The sequence below is a fragment of the Xenopus laevis genome, chromosome 6S, assembly GCF_017654675.1.
Source record: "Xenopus laevis strain J_2021 chromosome 6S, Xenopus_laevis_v10.1, whole genome shotgun sequence".
In the NCBI taxonomy this organism is placed as follows: domain Eukaryota; kingdom Metazoa; phylum Chordata; class Amphibia; order Anura; family Pipidae; genus Xenopus; species Xenopus laevis.
In genome coordinates this window covers 33,535,977-33,557,954 of record NC_054382.1, presented here as the reverse complement: position 1 = coordinate 33,557,954, position 21,978 = coordinate 33,535,977, and the positions used below count along the sequence as shown (strand labels likewise).

The 21,978-nt window shown below is 38.0% G+C and overlaps 1 protein-coding gene across 4 annotated transcripts in view; it reads left to right on the top strand.

The window, feature by feature from the left end:
* Window positions 1–21,978, top strand: part of osbpl3.S (oxysterol binding protein like 3 S homeolog) — an 83,763-nt gene that overhangs the window by 5,217 nt on the left and 56,568 nt on the right. For 3 of the 4 annotated variants that reach the window (XM_018269230.2, XM_018269233.2, XM_018269229.2), the window contains exon 2: window positions 6,069–6,193. The exons of the other annotated variant lie outside the window; for it this stretch is intronic. The gene's annotated coding sequence lies outside the window, so the exon portion shown is untranslated. The remainder of the gene's footprint in view (window positions 1–6,068; window positions 6,194–21,978) is intronic. 4 annotated transcript variants of the gene reach the window in all.

Genomic DNA, 21,978 nt, shown 5'->3' with positions numbered 1-21,978 from the left:
ATATAACATACTGTTGCCCTGCACTGCTAAATTGGTGTTTTTGCTTCAGAAACACAACTATAGTTTATATAAAGAAGCTGCTGTGTAGCCATGGGGGCAGCCATTCAAGCACAGGGTACACAGTAGATAACAAATAAGTTTGTATACTACAGAGTTTATCTGCTATCAGCTGCTTATCCTGTGTCTTTTCTCCTCTTTCAGCTTTACATGGCTGCCCCCTGGCTACACAGCAGCTTAACTATAGTAGAGTTTCTGAAGTAAAATTACCAGTCGTACCAGTGCAAGGCAACAGGACATTATATTTTCATTACTTTAAGACAATTTTTATTTTTTGGTGTTAATATTCCTTTAAAGATCCACTGCATTGGATAGCTAGCAAAAACGCCTCTCCGTAAGAGCCCTAATGTTATACTGTAATTTCTGTCGTCAGGCTGACACACAGATCAATGAGCCCTGGCATGGAAGGAGGAAATTAAATTTACTGTTCATTCTGTGGTCGAAGTAGCAGGGTCAGAGTGATTACAAGCAAGTATTGCTAAGCAAAATTTTTGCCAGGTTTCACCATAAAAAAGATGTCTATAGACTCCAATGGGTGAAAAATATTGGAGGACCATAGAGTTCAATGCATTTGGTGATTTTTTTCTCCATTTCTGCAAATTTTCAGCAAAGCAAAAAGGGTTAGATTCACCCATAACTATTATGATTTCTATGAAGAGGGAATTCAATCCTTTCTACTTGTCTACCATAGTGTTACCCACAAAATACTTTAGGAACAAGAAAGAGGAGAGAGCGGAAATGCTAAAAGGTATGGGGATGGAAAAGTTAATGGTACTACCACCATAAAAAACACAGACTAAAGGGATAGTAGCTAGTGGGTGAAAAGAAGAATGTAATGAGAGGAGACAAAAATATAAAATGCACAAAATGTACAGTTACTTTGTATTTCCCCTCCGCCCTATGTAAAGGGACATTTAACCACCTCATCAGCCACCTTTTTATATTCCTGATTATATAAGAAAGCTACGTTTTCACATCGCTCCCACTGTCCACTCTTATTAATAAGTCAATCAGAGTTCTATTAGAATGGCAGTGTTTTATAAAGTAACAGTCTTGTAAATGAAATATAATTATAGTCTGTCTTTAGAGACCTCTATTTGTATTCTGAATCTAGAGTCCCCGAAAAAAGCCAGGCAGGACTGCTGTTGCATAAGTAACAGGACATTTATGTTATTGCAAAAAGTAAATGAAATTCAATTTTCTCCATCTTCTCAGTTTGGACCATGATATCCTTTTTGTTTGGACCATGATATCCTTTTAAACTAGGGTAAACCAATATTAATAAAATAGGAATAATCACTACTTGACTCACCTTGTGTTATGCTGTGTTACTAGTAGACATTCCGATGAAATAAAGTACAAAAGAACAGATCAGCCGATGTTCTGCCCCTGACAGCAATCGTACGAAAGTTATGTTCGACCAAAGCTAGTGACAGTCTCCCTCTGAAAATCATACGATCGGCAATACATGCAGAGATATTACCGACAAATCTTTTAACCTGTCCGATCGACCAAACGATGAAAAAGGTCGGGACTCTCCACACACGGTCCGAAAATCGTACGAATCGTACGATCAGATCTTTGCGTCTATGGCCAGCTTTAGTATCTAGAACCGTACAATCATTTTAATACAAAATATTGCAGTAGAATGTCATTCTGTTTTATAAGGAAACCAATGTTTACTTGACACTTAAACAATACCGTTTATATAGATATTCCATATGATGTGAATCATAAATACCGGTATTGCTTTCTTTATTCACACTATTTTTAAAGTGACAAGAGCTGTAAAATAAGTGGGTATATCCATCACACAGATAACATATACAAATTGATAAATATACAAGGTAAATTGGGCAAAGCTTAGACTACTACGGTCATTAGGTCTGTAACTATATGTGACTATTTATTTAAAAAAAAAAATCTTACACTGTTTTTCATATATGGATATTGATGCATATGTAACTTAAACACCGATATTATTTGAACAAAAGGTTCTAACTTTTCTCATACTTGGCATTATTGTGCTGAAGCAGAAAGTTTTTTTTCCCCACTGTTGCCACATAGTATTTTAAAGAATGTCATTGTACCCTGTAGTGTTAGTTTGCTTTCACTGAAATCATGGGTACTAACCTAAACCTTGCACAACAGCCACAGAGCTGTTGTGCAACTGCAGTATTAAGTGTAATTGTAATGTTTTTTTCCCCATAATGCAGTGTTTTCTCGCACAATTCAAGCATCATTTTGCCACCACAGAGAGAATTGTGCCTGCTGCAATTGCAGCCAATTCTTTAAAACGAACACAATTGTGCCTATACTTCATCATAAAGTAGATGCAATATCGCTGAATATATTTGACTGACGTCATTCATTTTGCAAGTGACCTGTAGCTTCAAGCTTCCCAGTTGTGCTTGAAAATGGGAGGTGGGGAGGAAGATCAGCACCAAGCACAGCTGTACGGAAGTGCAGTGCGCTCTTTAATGCAACTAATTTTAATGGGTTTTATGTGCAAATAACTGTGCAATGATCCAAGAACAGATCACAAAGCTAATTCACTGGGTCAACTAGAAAATGTTTTACAATCATCACTGTTTCGCATCCAACTATTTATTCACTGTACAATGTTCAAGGTCAATATTTCTTACGTTGCTTTGTAACCTTTTGTGTGATACTGTATCAAATGCAGTTTTTCTGCAACCCCAAAGTCTAGAATTCTGTTAACCTACTCATAGAAAGTGTCAAATTTGTGGCTCTGAGAAGTATTATTTGAAGGCAGAAATGAGAGGTAGAAAAGAAGAGATGAGTGATAGTTATACCAGGTTTATACCTTTTTATGAATATTATTTGTATACATTTTGTAAGAAAACACAAATAATCTAGAACAGATCTGGGTCAAGTAAATAGTTCAGCACCCCACACACACACTTTTTCCACACACCACTGGCGCTTGGCCTACACAACCCCTAGTGTAGTATGCTTGCTCTTCAATTTTGCATGAGACCAACTGCTCCCATGACATGTGCCTTACCTGCCTACACAGAGTTCTTTGTGTAAGTATATATTTGGAGGGTGTTTATTATTACCCCCAGAGACCTCTCTTATTCCTTTGTTTAGATTTAATTTTGGCAATTTGCAAGGGGGATGTTAATATATTTATTCTGTGCAGTAGCTGTTAATCTGCATTATTTATGTGCCTCCTGCAATATAATCTTTTTAATAGACTTTTTAATTGGATTCATGATACATGCTATTGCTGGTTTGATTCAGAATTTGTCAAACCTTGGTAATTCTTGTTAGAAAAGAATAGGGGGTAAATTCGCAGCCATCGCACCACTTCGCCAGTCGAAAATTCGCTCAGACAACACTAATTTAATAAAATGCGAAGCTTCGTCCTGGGCGTCGGACGCTGGCATATTTTCGCTAGCGTTACTTTAGCAATGTGATCAAATCAAAGCGAAGAAGCGTTGGCGTTCAAGTCTGCCTAGCGCAATTTCGTGGACTTCACTCAGGCTAATTTGCATACGGCGGGAAATTTCAACTTGAATCAAGGTCTGTATGTTACATGTTGCAGCTAATCCATTACAATTCCACTGATAACTACACATGTACAAGGAACCTAAATAAAGCCAATACAGTTAATGCCGTACACAGGAGCCCACTTTAAAAAAAAAAGTTCCATATGTGTATGGGGGAAACCGGGTACCCAAAAAATTTTGTTATGCCTTTTGGAGCCTATCACCCTGAAAAACGTTGCCGTGTCTGAGCTGACGAAGGCACGTCTGGTGAAAGAAGTAACATTCAGTAAAATACGTATCTTGGTGAATTTGCGGAGTAACGCCCATTCACCAGAGCGAAAAATCGCTTGCCGTTAGATTGCGAATCGGTGCTAGCGTCTATCTCCTTCGCTAGGTAATTGTCGCCTGTGCCCGTTAGTAAATCGGCGAAGTGGCCAAAAGTGGTAACGTTTTCGAATTGTCAACAGCGTTAGTCACTTCACCCTTTGTTTAAGTTCTTCAGTTAGGTGACTTGTAACTAAGATTGCCTCCTTCTTGTGCCGACAATACTGGCCTTTGGGTTGCGAGCAGGCAATTCATTAGGGAGTGAGGTGATGCAACAGGGCATGTAAATTTGCAGGTTGGGCAAAGGTATGGGTGTATGGAGCAGGAATGGGCAGGGTGGAGGCAGGTCTTTGCTTTATAGGGAGTGATCTGCCATGGAGAAGATCAGGGAAGGATTTATAGGTAGGGTTCTCACTCTTACAAATATACTGGCAAATGTATTGCCGGTAATTTTTTAATCCTGGCACTGGCCCTAGTTGGTGATTTGCCGGCTGGGTCGGTATAACACTATTGCAGCTGCGCAGATCTTATGGGTTGGCTTCAAAGTTATAAATTAACATAGTAAAGGGACTGGATACATTACCAGCAAGTCAAGGCAGATTTCGGTCTAGGCAGGAGTTGGAATTCATATTATGAAGCAGCTCGAAATATAGAACAGACATCAGACAGATTTTTAGATTTCAAGTTTATCTGCAAGACTTGCATCATAAACATTTTCCTGCAAAATACTGTCAGGCATTAAGTATATAAAAATTATCTACCCAAGAATTTCAGCACTCTTGGATTTGCATTTAGTGTTTATATCTGGAAATGTTAATCGCTTCCCATACTAAATATTCCATGACTGCACACTAGAGCAGTTACTGAGGAGATATGCTGTACGTGTGGAATGATTTTGTCTGATACCCTCGCCAGTGTGTTAAAACAATTGAATAATTCCAGTTCATTCATTTGGAACGCGACCTGCAAAAATGCTATTTTATATGTGTATAATGTAATTACTGTAACCAAAGCTCTGCCTGCTTTGTGTGCAAGCCAGCAGGAATTGTAGCAAAACAGTCATATTTTGTTTCCAAATGTTATATTTTATTGGAAGCTCACTGGTTTTTGAAATTCAGCTAAAGTAGGTCACTCAAATAAGATGAAGAGAAGTCTTGTACTAGGCTAACAAACCCCAACGTAATCTGTACAGGCTGTATGGATTGTATGAGTGAGATAGCAGTCTGGAATTATCATCTTGTGTAAGGATCCACATTTCTTTGCACTTATTCATGTCTAATTCTCATATTCAACAATAAATGCATGGGCTCTGCTAGAGTCCATGAACGCACCATCAAATGAGTAATTTAACTTAATGACCATAGATATGGGGCAGTTTAGGGCTAATTGTCAGCTTTGTAGGTGATCAAGTGCTTTAAATTGCCCCTCTTCATTCTTATGTCAGCTGTCTGACTTGCAATTTCACCCACATGCCAATGATTAAGCAATTTACCACCAGCCCAATGAGCATAATATATTGAATCATTTAATCTGGCATTGCCATAATGTGAAGTTCTGCTTTAATCCTGTATCCAGTCTCCAGATGGTCCACAGTGATGGCCTGTGTACATTTCCATGCCAAAATTCACTCAGTGTGCAAATGTATGCATTTTGCACCAAAATCCACTCTATCCCCCAAATGTTAAAAAAGGCACTTAATTTGCCTGGAAGCAGTGACACATAGCAACTAAATAGATGTTTGATTTTAAACAGGTGACTGGTAAGTTCTACCTGCTGATTGGTTGCTGAGGGTTATTGCTCCTGGGCAAACGTAGTGCCTTTTATTGCATAACCTCCCCAGTCAACACAAGGAGTGGATGGGTGCAGGCCCAACTGTATTTCTCCAGCAAATGATCAGATCTTATGGCGGGACCCATTGGATGAGGATTGAATAAACTTGCGGATGCAATTCTTGCCATGCAAAACTCAAACCTTCCCAAGATATATGTCTTGGTTTTCCTGCATATACAAGTTTCATGTTCATGACTCTCCATTTCCTAATAAATACTGATACACCCGTATAAAGAAATATCAATCTTTTAAACCTAATCTGTTGCTGATAATGTCCATTTGCCTTTAAACACGCATACATTTTGCCATTAACTCTATATACTATATAATTTTCTTTTGCAGATTTTGTTCACTTAGAACTGCCCAGAATCTGACTTCACCAAAAAATGTTTCTTACTTCCTTGTGATCTTCAAAGAGATTCTTGTTTGCTACACTGAGACGTCTGCTACCAGCCTTGTCACAGAAGGTAAATAAATGCTTTGGTCATAACCCACATAAACACAAAGATTTCTTATTACCTCTGGATGTGTAAAATTTTATTAAGGGTGACAAATCTTCTCTACTGCGGGCGACTAATCTCCCCAAATGCCTTCCCACCGGCAAGAATGCGAATTGCCGGTGGGATGGCAAATGTATCACTTTGAATTCAGAAGTCATCTGATGTTTTCTGGGTGACTTCGGAAACCAAAGCAATTCGATTGGGGGAAATATATTTAAAGAAATCAAATTTTTTAAACTCGGACGAATTTTAACGACCCGAAAACTAGAATTAAATTAGATTTGAATTCGACCAAACTCGATACGAGTTTTTTTCATGGGAGTTTAAAATAACTCCCATGAACTCGAAATTCGACCCTTAATGTCTTACATTTTGGCATTTACGTGTTTCATTATACCCATGGTGTAGAGAAAGTAAAATGTGGAGAGGAAGGGAAAAATTTGCTTTCTTGATCTTCCTCTCCACCTAGTAGTGACATAAACTGCACTCTATACCGCTGCATTAGCATTTCATTTACACTGTAATATTGAAGTTGCAGGATCTGTTTTTTAAATCTCTGCCACTATTTTTAAAATGTACAGGCTAAATAAATATTTTATTACTTTATAAAGAGTCCATTACGGGAATAAAAAAATTCACAGTTAAATTGACATCTGTGGCATCTGTGCCTTGCATATCACAAACTACATTAAGTTATCATATATCTGCAATCCAATATTTATGCTAACATTCCCGGATGCAGGAAAATGCTTCTATGGATTTACAGTACGCAAGGGAATATTGCATTAGAGTAGATAGTGTAATAACTTGCTTATATAAAGGACCACTAGAAGCAAATAGCATTAATTGTTCTGAAGTATTATTGAGATTTATTTTGAAGATGCATGCTCTGTGCTGCCACTTGTTTTCTCTGGTGGCAAAGCAGTTAGTATTGTGGAAACATGGAAATATAATATCATCCCCGAGCTGTGGCTTTTGACATACATTTCCACTTTTATCTCTGCTTCAGGACTCTTGTTTCATTCATTTTTATAATATTTTATATGGTGAATAAATCTTGATGAATTAGGCAATAGTTAGGTCTTTAGACGACTGTCAAATACAGGTTACAGGTATGGGACATGTTATCCAGAATGCTCGGGACCTTGTGTTTTCCAGATAAGGGATCTTTCTGTATTTTGTATCTCCATACCTTTTAGTCTACTAAAAAATCATTTAAACATCAAGTAAACCAAATAGGATTGGGTTGCCTCCAATAAGGATTCATTATATGTTCGTTGGGATCAAGTATAAGGTACTGTCTATAGAGAAAAAGAAAATAATAAAAACAAACAAAACAAATGATTTCATTATGATGGTGTCTATGGGAGACAGCCATCCCGTGATTTGGACTAGTTTCCAGATAACAGATCCTATACTTGTATAAGAATATTGTACATATATGTTAATTGAAGAAGTGCACGCTAAAATACATTAGTGCTGAGTTGGACACATAGGTTGTCTGTTCAATTGCTTAAAGGGATCCTGTCATCGGAAAACTTGTTTTTGTCCAAAACGCATCAGTTAATAGTGCTACTCCAGCAGAATTCTGCACTGAAATCCATTTCTCAAAAGAGCAAACAGATTTTTTTTTTTATATTCAATTTTGAAATCTGACATGGGGCTAGACATTTTGTCAATTTCCCAGCTGCCCCTGGTCATGTGACTTGTGCCTGCACTTTAGGAGAGAAATGCTTTCTGGCAGGCTGCTGTTTTTCCTTCTCAATGTTACTGAATGTGTCTCAGTGAGACATGGGTTTTTACTATTGAGTGTTGTTATTAGATCTACCAGGCAGCTGTTATCTTGTGTTAGGGAGCTGTTATCTGGTTACCTTCCCATTGTTCTTTTGTTTGGCTGCTGGTTGGGGAAAAGGGAGGGGGTCATATCACTCCAACTTGCAGTACAGCAGTAAAGAGTGATTGAAGTTTATCAGAGCACAAGTCACATGACTTGGGGCAGCTGGGAAATTGACAAAATGTCTAGCCCCATGTCAGATTTCAAAATTGAATCTAAAAAAATCTGTTTGCTCTTTTGAGAAATAGATTTCAGTGCAGAATTCTACGGGAGCAGCACTATTAACTGATTCATTTTGAAATAAAAATTTTTTCCCATGACAGTATCCCTTTAAGGGTCATTACAATGCATACAGTGAGCACAAGTGTGTTTATATTCATCTAGAAGCCTGTTGTCCAGAAAGCTTACAAATATGGGATTGTCATTTATATACTGTCCATTTGAACAAACCAACATTTTTGACTACCTCACTGTTTTGCTGGAATAATAAGACAGCACCTTAAACTTGATGTCTAATAAATTTGAATAGGAGAGGGCCTGAAAACACTTCCTTGTTTTGATGTTACTGTTCCTTTAAGCCATAGTCATTGAATACATGTTGAAAAGGGGGATACAGCCTCTGTAAAATGCATAGGGTGGCTGATTATTGCAAGTGACTGCAGCCTAGTGATACATATTTAGTTGGGGTTTATCTGTTCTCAGACACAAGCTTTTTGCTTTACTATAAGGCTGTATGTAATTAGTGTAACCGCAAACTAAGTGCAGTGTGAATAAAAAATTTTTGCAATATCCATTCACCTGCAAATGGGAAAAGGCTACAAGTAACGAAAATCCGTAACAAAAGACATTTTTATTTTACTTCAAAAATAGTGCTACCTTCAAGCAGGCCTTTAAACAAATTCACTATAGGTATGTAAAATATGCAATGTAATAAACTAATTCTGGAATGCAGTTTTTCATTCTAGATTGAACACATTTTTCACCCTTTAGCATAGAAATGACTCCCTTTTTTGTTTCTGCTTTATTTAGACAAAATGAGCAGATCAACTAATGACTGCACTTCATCAGCTTATTAAAATCTGTTGTGAAACCTGAACTTTTTTTTTTTTATAATTCTGTTTTTATTGATTTTCTCAACAAAGGAAAAAACAGGTACATATCTTTACAGATTTAAAGCATCAGAAACAATAAAATATCAGAAACATAGGATAGCATTTACTATATATCGATGTGCACTGTCAAATTGTCTCTACAGCGAATATCTGAGGAGACTATTCCATACTGAGCATCAGTAGCAGGTTTTGAGTCTAGCCCATCTCATTTATATGGTTTCGTAAGGTGACATTTCGCTTAGGGTGCCAAAAAGTTTACCATAAAGTGCTGAAGTACCTGATTTTGGATTCAGTAGATAGAGCAGTGATCCCCAACCAGTAGCTCGTGAGCAACATGTTGCTCTCCAACCCCTTGGATGTTGCTCTCAGGGTCCTCAAAGCAGGTACTTCTTTTTGAATTCCAGGCTTGAAAGCATTTGCATAAAAACTAAGTATAGTGCCAAGTATAGCCTCTTGTAGGCTGTCAGTTCACATAGGGGCAACCAAATGCCAATCACAGCCCTTACTTGGCACCCCAAAGGGACTTTTTCATGCTTGTGTTGCTCCCCAACTCTTTTACATTTGACTGTTGCTCATGGGTAAAAAAGGTTGGGGACTCATGAGATAGAGGGTACAGCGAGGAAAAAAGAAAGAAAGGGGAAGGAAGGGGGTCGGGGTGTGGGAGAGTAAGATAAAGGTGAGGGGGAGAAGCGAGGGTGGAGAAAGAATAAGGTTATAGAGGTGGCATACCGGCCTGGGGGAGCTGAAAGTAGCGAAAACTGTGGTCGAGCACATATCTCCATATTGCCAATTTAAACCTGCAAGACTAGTCTGGGTGGTTCACTTATATTGGGTACCGCTGGATCCCGTCCCCTCCTCAGCGAACAGAGAAATGAGAAATTGTAAAATTATAAGTAGAACGTTAGGCTGAATCTCACACGGCACACAACTGGACGTATGAATCTGAGTTGGTAAAAGTAATCCAGTGATACCATTTAGTTATACAATTCTGGTAATCGTTTGCAGTTTCATTCTTCAGCTCCTCAAATTTATGTACGGTATCTCTTTGATCTTGAGCAGCCAATCTTTTACCGACGATCCTTCCGTCTGTCTCCATTTAAGGGGAATTAGTGCTTTGGCGGAGTCAAGCATTATGGGAGCAAAAGATATCTTGTATGCCTTTAATGGCAATGGGCTGTCGTGTAGAAGAACAGCTAGAGGGTTGTCTTGGATTTCTATGTCCGTGACAGTTTTGACGTGTTGCATATTAGGGTCCAGAAAGAGGTGAGTAATGGGGCAATCCCAAAATATGTGTGTCAGGGTACCAGGATGTTCTTTGCATCTCCAACAAGTGGGTGACACTGCCTTATAGATCTTGCTCAATTTAGTTGGGTACCTATACCATTTTGTTAGTAATTTATAGTTAAGTTCTTGGAGTTTAGTGCATTTAGAGGATTGGTGTGCTAATTGAGTGATTTTTGCCCAATGGTTGTCTTGTTGCTATTTGTCTTTAAGGATAGAAAGTGGAGCAGGTTTAAGATCTGTAATGTGTTTGTATAGCCGTGAGATTGTACGTTTCGGGGGTTCTTTCTGGGACCAGATATGTTCCATGTTTGTGAGGGTAGGTCTGTCTTTATGGGGTGAAAATGTTGCCTGTAGGAAGTGCCTGATTTGCCGGTACTTAAATCTATCTAGGTCGGACGAAGTTTTGTCAATTAGTAGCTCTTCTATGTCTTTCAATTTGCCTCGATTGTAAAAATAATCCGCTCCTGCATGTAAAGAGAATGTCCAGTCCTGGTGTGAATTTGGGATTGCCAGGTACTGGGGATAAGGGAAGGGGAGTTGATCCATTTGCTTGATTTGGCCAGAGTGTGAAACCTGAATTTTTAGCTTGTAACACTGAGGACATTGGAATATGTACAGAAAGGAACTGTCTTCATCTTGTGCTGTACAGAAAATCCCACGCATTTAGAAAGCTTTTATAAAGACCAAATTAAAATACAGTGGTCTTTGGAGAATTCATGTTCCGTAAAGCTACATATTGGTGATATAATCACTTCTTAGCAAGTAAGACAGCTTCCTGCTCTAATTACTGGAAGTAAATGTGTTTCATCTCCTTGCAGACATCATGATTTGTTTCTATTAGTGTCACATCAGGCTTAAAAAAGGATAATGACAAAAGCTTAGTGTGCTGTAATCTATTGAATGGCAACACATGCGGTTACTGGTTGACTTTCATTAGCAATTACCCCTGTTTGATGTGCGAGTCCGGTTGTAAAGCATTTGGAGTCCTAGAAAATCAAATATGTGCATATAGAAGCTTCCTAGAAGTATACTTTGGCCATATGATCTCATCTATATTTTTAGTGATTTAGATACACTGCAAAAAGTGAAATTGAATATGGGGAGTCGACTCTTTGAAATCCACATGTTAGCATACCTCCCAACATTTTGGAAATAGAAAGGGAGAAATGTTTTTCATTTTACAAATGTGGCAGGTTATGAAAGTTTGAACACATTTCTGTGGTTTTTGCTCATGAAGGTGAATTGCGCTTTAAGCTGCAAGTAACATTTTCCCCAAGAGACCTGCTTATCTTAAATTTACAATTGCTTCTTTGCTTATCTTAAGTTATTACAAATGTATCTAAAGTGCTCTTGCCACATATTCTGGTCTCTCTGCCAAAAGCCAATTGAGTTAGAAACTTACTATATTTTTCTGGCTGTTCAGTGCAGGAGATCAAAGACAAAGTCTGAACATTTCAGTAACAATATGGGACTGTGGGTTGAACAGTGAGATGTGTTAATCCATTTTATTTGGAACTGGACCATTTACTGGAGCAGTCCAAACTAGCAGAGTTCATAAATATTCACATTTGGTACACTGCCTTGCAAAAGTATTCACCCCCTTGGCTTTTACCTATTTTGTTACATTCCAACCTGTAATTTAAACGTTTCTTAATCTTATTTCATGTGATTGATCTGCACAAAATAGTCTAAGTTGGCGAAGTGAAATGAGAAAAATATATATATATAAATAAAAGAATTTAAAAAAAAAATGAAAAACTGAAAATGATATGTATTCACCCCTTTTTCCATGAAGCCCCTAAAAAATCCTGATGCAACCAATTACATTCAAAAGTCACATAATTAGTGAAATGAAGTCCACCTCTGTTCAATCTAATTGTCACATGATCTGTCAGTATAAACACACCTTTTCTGAAATGGTACCACAACAATGGTACAACAACAAACTTGCCAAGAGAGGGCTGCCCACCAAAACTCACAGACCGGGCAAGGAGGGCATTAATCAGAGAGGCAGCACAGAGACCAAAGGTAACCCTGAAGGAGTTGCAGAGTTGCACAGCAGAGACTGGATTATCTGACAATAGGACCATAATACGCTGTACACTCCATAGAGCTGGGCTTTATGGAACAGTGGCCAGAAAAAAAAACATTACTTAAAGTAAAAAATAAGTAGGCATGTGGGTGACTCCCCAAATGTATGGAGGAAGGTGCTCTGGTCAGATGAGACTAAAATGTAACTTTTCAGCCACCAAGGAAAATGCAATGTCTGGCGCAAACCAAACACATCCCATCACACCAAGAACACCATCTCCACAGTGAAACATGGCGGTGGCAGCATCATGCTGTGTTTTTCAGCAGCAGGAACTGGGAAACTGGTCTGAGTCGAGGGAAAGATGGATGGTGCTAAATACAGGGATATTCTTGAGCAAAACCTGTCAGTGCCTGTGATTTGAGACTGGGACGGAGGTTCATCTTCCAGCAGGACAATGACCTGAAGCATACTGTTAAATAACACTCAAGTGTTTTAAGGGGAAACATTTAAATGTGTTGGAATGGCCTAATCAATGTCCAGACCTCAATTCAATTAAGAATCTGTGGTCAGACTTGAAGATTGCTGTTCACAAGCAAAAACCATCATGAAGGAGCTGGAGCAGTTTTGCCTTGAGGAATGGGCAAACATCCCAGTGGCAAGATGTGACAAACTCATAGAGACGTATCCAAAGCGACTTGCAGCTGTAATTGCCGCAAAAGGTGGCTATACAAAGTACTGACTTTAGGGGGGTGAACAGTTATGCACAATACAGATTTCTGTTATTTTGTCCTATTTGTTGTTTGCTTCGCAATAAAAAAAGATCTTCAAAGTTGTAGGCTTGCTCTGTAAATGAAATAATGCAAACTCTCAAACAAAACATGAAAAATGCCAAGGGAGGTGAAGACTTTTGCGAGACACTGTGTATTCCTGGCTAGCCTCATTGTTTTGCACGTCGTTTCAGAGACTTCACATTTTTTTATGTTGCAAAGGATGCACTTTTTTGGGGTTCATAAAGAATTTGGTCTAATCCAGAACTGAATAAAACACAAGGCATGGGGGAGGGAGGTGGGAATAGTAATTTCCTTAATCGTGAGACATAATTTTAAGAGTGCTGGGTCAGTTTGGCCAGGCCCTTGAAATCGTCTGAATCCCAAAAACATTGTTGGGGATTCATTGCATCCTAGATCTTAATGCCATATTTATCTCCAGAAGAATATTTGAAGGCATGCTCAATAAAGCAGCAATTCATAACCCATACAGTGGGGATGGGTTGATTTTCTTGTTGTAACAGAATATTTCAGTCTTTCATAGGAAATTACATAAAGCACTCCAATATTATCACTTCTAATAATATGTTTGTAAAAATATTACAATTTCAGTCCATGGGATTAAAAAAAAAAAAATCTATACTGTAGAAAGCATTCAGAAGGTGATGTTAATAGGATGTTCCATAAATGGTGTTTCCATTACTTCGTAACTGACATTAAAGCGAGATATGTGGGGGCATATTTATCAAGGATCGAATTTCAAAGTAAAAAAACTTCGAAATTCGACCATCGAATTTGAGTACTTATATTTGAAGTATTTTTTTTCCAGCGCAAACACCCGTATGCGATCGAAGTATGATCGAAGTACGTTTGAACAATTTAATCCTTCGAACGATTCAAAGGATTTTTTTTTTTTTAAAAAAAAAACCTTAGACTTCTCAAAACTTGCCCAAAAGCCTCAGATAGGTTCTAGGAGGTCCCCCATAGGCTAAACAGCAATTCAGCAGGTTTAAGGTGGCGAAGTGTCGAAGTCCAAGTCCGAGTGGTCGAATTTTCAAAGATTTTTCAATTCGAGTCGAATTTGGCCTATTCGATGCTCGAAGTACCCAAAAATTACTTCGAAATTCGAAGTTTTTTAATTAGAAAATTCACTTCGACCTTTGATAAATTTGCCCCTTGGTAAACTTAACTTTTAGGGGGTTATTTACTAAGCTCCGAATACCTGAAATCCGAAAAATTTGTGAAAAAAATCAAATTTTTCAGAATTTATTAAGCCTAGTGGCATCTCAAACCTGTCGAGGTTGCATAAAAATCAATGGGAACAGTCCCATTGATTTTTGGTTGGTTGTTTTTGGTTTCGGGCAATTTCATGATGTTTTCGGAGCTTTCGGGTGAAAACTCAGGGAAAATTCACGAAAAAAACGTGAAAATCCGCCACCCACAAGATACACCATAGTACCCAATAAGCAATACAATTTCAACAGTCACCTACAAGTTAGAAAACAAATGCAAAGATTTGATTGGTTGTTATGAACATGACCAGTGATCATTTTCTCCTATGTTTTACACAGCATGATGAATGGGCTCCTAAAGGTGATTATTCTACATAGTTCCACTGGGTACAGGATTGTTGTTAGACTTCAAAACTTTTTTTTTTTTTTTTTGCAGTTTAGTTGTTTTCAGAATAAAGACTTTTTGCAATTGCTTTAAATTTTATATTTGTGATTTTTTTTTTCTTCCAAGTTTAATTTTGAACCTTCTAAAGCAGCTCTGGGGGGGGAGGTCACCGACTCTGTAACTGCTCTAAATTGATACATTTAGTTGATACCTTTCTTATCTTTAGGCTATGGACATACGTGCAGATATGTGAAAGGTTTTCTGCGGCTGTCCACAGCGTAAATACCCTGCTGAGCTGAATCCCTGAGCTTTATGTTCACCTTCAAATTAACTTTCAGGTTGATATAGAGAGTGGTATTCTAAAACTCCACACCAAAAATACCGAAAGATCCCTTATTTGGAAAACCCTAGGTCCCAAGCATTCTGCATAATGGATCCCATACCTGTACTTATTTCTATTGTAATTTTAAGAATAATATTCTTTTCAGTTTTTTGGGGGGGGGTTTGTTTTTTTATTATTTTTATTTTTTTTGCATCCTGCTTTGTTCCAGTTTTTACTTGTGTGTGTGCTGTTTTAATTTTAGAGATTCTTTATGTAACATAGGTTTGTAATCCATGGCACATTAGGGGGGTTAATTACTAAAATCCAAAAATTTCTCATTATTTTCTTAAAAATACTTCAACCAAACTCCCATCCACTTTTTCATCAATAAATTTACTCGGAAAAAAAATCTGGTACGTGAAAAGAATAAATTCATGAAAAAATCTGAATCATACTTTTTTTGTCGGATTATCACCTGAAAACCACAAAATTCTTCGGATTATTGTATGAAACCCAGCTCAGATTATATTTTCTAGTTGTAACTAGGACATCTGCCATTGACTTCGACATGTTTTGCCGATAATTAATTGTCCATTTGTATAAAAAAAAAAAAAAAGATTCAATCCCACAGCGTATGCTTGGAAGTTTTGAAGGCTGAGTCAGGCACCCGGTCAGGAAACTGCTCAGAATGCTTCTCACTTTGACATTCTGTTTATTCAGTCAACTTGGTTTTCTGTGCTTACGTATTTAAGCTCAAGGGCTGATGTCTAGGTTGTGGTTAAATTCATATTTTACTGTACAGTTACTAAAGTGACTCATGAAATCCTATTTTGCTCGCTTATAATGTATACTCGTATATTGTTAGCCAAGGTGATATCTTCTGTAGTTTAGCTCATATCGTTCAGTGTTTGAAATGCTGATAACTACATGCAAGAATTATCTACAAACAACCCTCCTTTCAACTCCCACGCTGGTGAAATAAATCACTTGCCCACACAATTAAGAACATTTATTTTCTCTATGTAGTACTTATAAGGTCACCACCACATTCATACAAAACTGCCCTGTATGTTTACACACACACGAATTTCAGTGATGTTTTTTAAAAATCTGCGATTAGGGAACTTCTATTTAGTCACCACTTTACAATAAAACACGGAAATGTCTTAATGGCGCAACTATTCAACCCTCTTGCTGTGAACCCCCTAAAAAAGCTCTGGTGCAACAAGTTGCCTTTAGTAGTCCTACGCTTTGTTGAATAGTGTCCAACAAGTTCAAATTCCTTTTACTCAAGGTTCTAGAAACTACCACTTTGTTACATATCTAAGCAAACAGCATCATGACGAACAAAATCTGACATAAAATTCAGGACAGCATCAATCGGGGTTGGGTTACAAATAAAATTTCCCAACTTAAAACATCCTGTTAAATCCATTCTTAAAAATTGAAAGGACTATGGCACAATTGCAACGCTGCTTAGAGAGAGCCATTCACCAGATTTAACTGACCTGGTAAGGAAGGCTTTTATCAGAGAGGAAACCAAGAGGCCAATGGTAAATCTGGTAAAGACTGGAGAAATCCATCCACGGACAGCTGTAACTTTGGAAGCTCACGAAAGCAAGCTTAATGGAAGAGTAGCATAAACTATTGCTGAAAAAAAAAAATTATAATTTGGACCCTATTTTGAAATTTCATGTGGGGGCAGACACGGCACACGCTTAAAAGGATTCTTTTGTCTGTTGAGAGAAATTTGAACACTTGGCTTTAGCTCAAAACTCATTGTTCTACACTGCTAATACCCATCACTCTAAGAGCGAAGTATGATGGAAGATGTTATAGGGATTAGTTTCATGGGTGGAATCAAATAGAAGGCGATTTGGTTTACGCTTCAAGCTGGGCAATGATACTAAACAAATAGCCAAAACTACACTGAAGTGATTTAAAACCTAGAACTTGAATGACTTAAAACGTGTCCGTCAAAGCCCGTACTTCTATCTAATTGACAGACTGTAGCAAGTCATGAAAATTGCTTTTCACCAACAGCCATTATTCAACATGGTAGACTTTGTATCCAACATGGTAACTTTTTTGGTAACTTTTTTTCATCAAGATAAAGTGCTGAATTTTTGAAAAGTTTTTAGAGACTTACCCAGAAGGCTAGAATTTGTAATTAAAGGAGAAGGAAAGCTACGGAGGCATTTTATTGCCAATAGATTAGCTGCAATAGTGCAAGCTAGAATACTATATTTATTCTGTAGAATGTTTTACCATACCTGAGTGATCAGCTCCCCGTACAACAGATCCTCCGTACAACCGGATTTACAGAGCAGGAGCGGGACTAAGAAACCATTAAATATTGTGCCCGCAGTGGTCTCATTAGGCCCCAGGCAGCGCATAACTACTCCCCCCTGCGCTGCCTGCCGCTTCTCTTCATCAGCGACATCATCCATCGTATAGGAGGAGGAAGGGGGCCCGGGCAGTCACTGCATCACATCCATGAGTAGCCAGGAGGAGAAATCAAGCTCAGCAGGATCGATGGTCGCCTTTTCGCCGTTTCTGTACAGGACAGGAAGTGCAGTTTCTGTAAGTTATTTCTTAATAAAGGCTTTGTGATTTTAAAGTATAATTTGTGTTGGTGTTTATTTTTTGATGTGTACTAACGAATTTTTTTACTTTTTTTTTTGATGTTACTGGTCCTTTAAGCTGAAAACAGGAAGTCTGATACAGAAGCTCATGGGTACACAATAGAAGGAAAGAAATGTGGTGTTTCTTTTGACAGGAGACTCAGAGCAGCACTACTTTGGGGGTTTACTGGTATATTTAGATGGACCTTTCTGATAAGGCTTACTTAGTTTTAACCTTTCCTTCTCCTTTAAACAAGGGTGGGCTAAATATTTATGGGACTAACACATTTCTGGTTTTATTTAAATAATGTTTGCCCACCTGTTTATTAGGCCAGACAGATGTGATATGCTGTTTTATAGGAAAATCAAAATTTTTGTGCTGTGAAAGGCAAACCAAGCCTGTAGCTGCGATTGAATATGGGTTCATGGTGTGGTTTCTGGTTTCTTAAAACAGCCCCAACTAATGGTTGCCTGATAAGTGCATGTAACAATACTTTTTATATCTTCCCTATTTTTTAAAAAATTTTAAGGTAGCCTGCAGTGATGTGCGGGTCAAGAAAAACTTGACCCACACCTGACCTTAACTCGCTGCGCCCCAGCTCCACACCTGACCCTAATCCAGCACGCTCCCCTCTTTATATACCCGAGCCCGTCCCACTGTGATGTCACAAAAGGGCCAGGATCTGCACAAGTATATAAAAAGGTGTGCGCAGAGGCGGAAGTGGGACAGAAGAAGTCTGCGGGCAGGGAGAATGGAGGCTAAAGTTCTGCCTTAACCTGCGGACTTCGGGCCGGCCCGCACATCACTAGTAGCCTGGTGTACTGATGAGATCTCTCAGTTATGTCTAAAGACTGGTCCATGTCTGTTGTTGCATATTTGGGCTAGTCAAAGACATATCACTGGAAACATCTGAAACAATTATGCCATTATGATGAACGTAATTAGATATAATATGTATAATATGAATCTTTTGCCTTTATGGTGGTGGCTGACGTGGAGGTTTGTCACCATAGCAAAACAAGATGTGACTGTGGGTGATCTAGCTCACGAAAATACTACGCCAGATTTTCAAATCGTCAATGGTAAAACCTATGTAACCCAAAGTGCAACTTCAGAAGTACAATCAGCGTTTTGAGAAGGTAAATTTTAAAGGCCTATAGTACTGTATCTACTTTGAAGCTGTTGGTGCCTCCAATAAAACTTCCAAATAGTGTTTTTGTCCTTGTGTTGTAAGCATTGGCTAAGGTCATAAGACACAGCTATAGTTGAGTTCAGAATAATAGCAGTCCGACTAACCTGATCAATCACTGTTTTTGGTAGAAATGATATTTCTACATGGCAAATAATTTACTAGTAGGTGTAGTAGCGTAATAGAAAATAAACAGACCCAACAGTCATAAAATGCATGCTGCTGATTTTGTGTAATTGAATCATTAATTGAGGCTTGTTCAAAATAATAGCTTGTTCTAAATAATAGCAGTGTGGAACTCATTTAGTGAGGTGAGGTCATTGATTATGTGAAAAAAACAGGTGTCCATTACAGCCCATATTTAAGGAAGGAAGGAAGGCAGCAAATGCTGATTATATTGCATTTCTCTGCGTAAAATGGGTTGTTTCAGACATTTGGAGAGGGGAAAACGTATAAAGAAGTGCAGAAAATGATAGGCTGCTTGGCTAAAATGCTCTCAAATGCTTTAAAATGGCAACCAAAAACCAAAAGACATGGAATAAAACTGGAAAACTACCATTCAAAACGAATAGCCAAAATGGCAAAGACTCCTCTAATGATCAGTGCCAGGAAGATCAAAGGTCTAAACGTAACCTTTGAGTTTTATTACAATTAGAAGATGCATATGTGAAGCCAAGCTATCAGCAACAAGAATCCTATTGTGCTGAAGAGGTTACACTGACAGCCTAAAAGAGAAATGGTGCAACATTTTGTGGACTGATGAAAGCAAGGTTGTTCTTTTTGGGTCTAGGTGCCGCAGACAGTTTGTCAGACAATTCCCACAGTACACTGTGAAGACCATGAAACATGGTGGCACAAGCATCATGAAATGGGGATGTTTCTAATACTATGGTATTGGGACTATTTATTACATACCAGGGATCATGGATCAGTTTCAATACATCAAAATACTTGAAGAGGTCATGTTGCCTTATGCAGAAGAGGAAATGCCTGGAAATGGGGGTTTCAACAAGACAATGACCCCAAACTCCCCAGTAAATGAGCAACATCTTGGTTCCAGACCAACAACATTGATGTGATGATCATAATCCAATAGAACCACATTTTGCTGCATTCGAAGTAATTAATAAAACAAGCTAAAAGCAAGTAACCCTTTTTAAAATATTAAATATTTAAGCATTCTGTTATAAAGTCAAAATCTGAAGTGACGTCAGACCCTTATCATTTGTGATTTTCCGTTAAAATATTTGCAAACTTGTAATTGAACAAGCACAGAGTTGCTGCTACTCTCTTTGATGCGGACATTATGGTTTTACAGTATATGATGGCTTATGACTCGGCCTGTTAATTATCAAACGATAACGTAGTTCACCCCCACAAATTGTTTTGAGATTGTATTGTTTATTGAAAGTGCATCACATTTATAGGGTTTTAATTGCTTACTGGTTTTCCAAAACTATTTTTCCTAGTAACTATGTAACTATTTGAAATATGTTGTATTGCCAGATGGGATTCTTTGCCAGATGAATACCTTTTGCTAAAGGCAATAGATGCCGTTCCAAGCTTCAGAGAAAACAATGTCCCAACTCTCAACCACATAATTACACTTGATTCACATAATGAAAAAATAAATGATTGTTAATTTATGAAAAATATCAGGTTTTTTGTATAAACAACTTAAAGTACAATCCATGAACATTAATTATGAAAGAAAACTAATTCTGCATCACCCTTGACAGTAACAGTTCCAGGTGATTGAACTAATTAAAAAGGAAATTAGCATTAACGCTAACCATAAAGAATCTGTTAACTACACAGAAATTAGTCTGAAAACAATAGTAAATTAAATCTTTTGTGTAAGTTGCAGACAACCCATTCTGAGGTTAAAGCTTGCTTATTTTAAAAAATCCCCTTGCATATATATATATAGTTCCTGTGGTTGATTTAGTCAGACTGGAATAATATACACTGACGTGTTTAAAAGTTTCTTTTTCATTGAAATGTGAAATTGATGAATAGTTTTTTGTTAGCTGGGCGTGCTACAGAGTGGCATACGCTTATTATTTGCCTTCTTCAACTTCTTTATATCTCCCATATAGAGGCTATGGACTCACCAGCCAAAAAAACTATTGTTCTGTAAAGCTACAATTTTATTGTACTAGTTTCTTCTCTTTTTTTTTTATCGTTCTTTTCAGTCCTGCTACTATCAGGGGCAGACACTGGGGCCCACCAGAGCTGCTGTCTCAGGGGCCCCCTGCCACAACCCCCCGAGGGGCCACAGCTGTAACAACCCTTTCAGCCCATGCATATACCGCTGCGACCAGGGCTGGAGACTTAGGTTGGGGGAACAAGGACAAATACAAGAGGTCCTCTGCACTCAACCCATTATCAATATATTTAAGAAATTGAAACATTTTGTGGATACAGCTACTAAAATTGCTTTACCCTTTAGGCATTTTTTTAAAGGCATTTTTAGTAGCTATATGCACAAAATGTCTCAATGTCTTAAATATATTAATAATGGGTTAAGTGCAGCTCACCTCTTGTATTTGTCTATCCATTTTCCGGTCACAGCCTCACTGAACCCCCACCTAATAGTTTTAAAAATTAGTGGTGAGCACAACTTTCCCATGTTTGGGGGCAACAAGGGCACAGCGTGGGTCTGGGCCGTTTCTGATCTGAGTCCGACCCATCTCTTATTCAAGCCACTGCCATGTTGCAAGGGTAAATTGGACCCTAGCAACTAGATAGCTGCTAAAATGCTGAAGCTGCTGAACAGAAAACCCACTACAATACAAAAAAAAATATTCCAGTTTCAGATTGTCTCAAAATATAGCTGTCTAATTAAATGCCTCTACAAATTCTGATTAATTTTCTCAACATATTCAGGACTAACCACTATAAATCTCTAATATTTGGCTTTTCACTACAGAGACATTCACCACTCCAGTCCATAATAAATGATGCTGC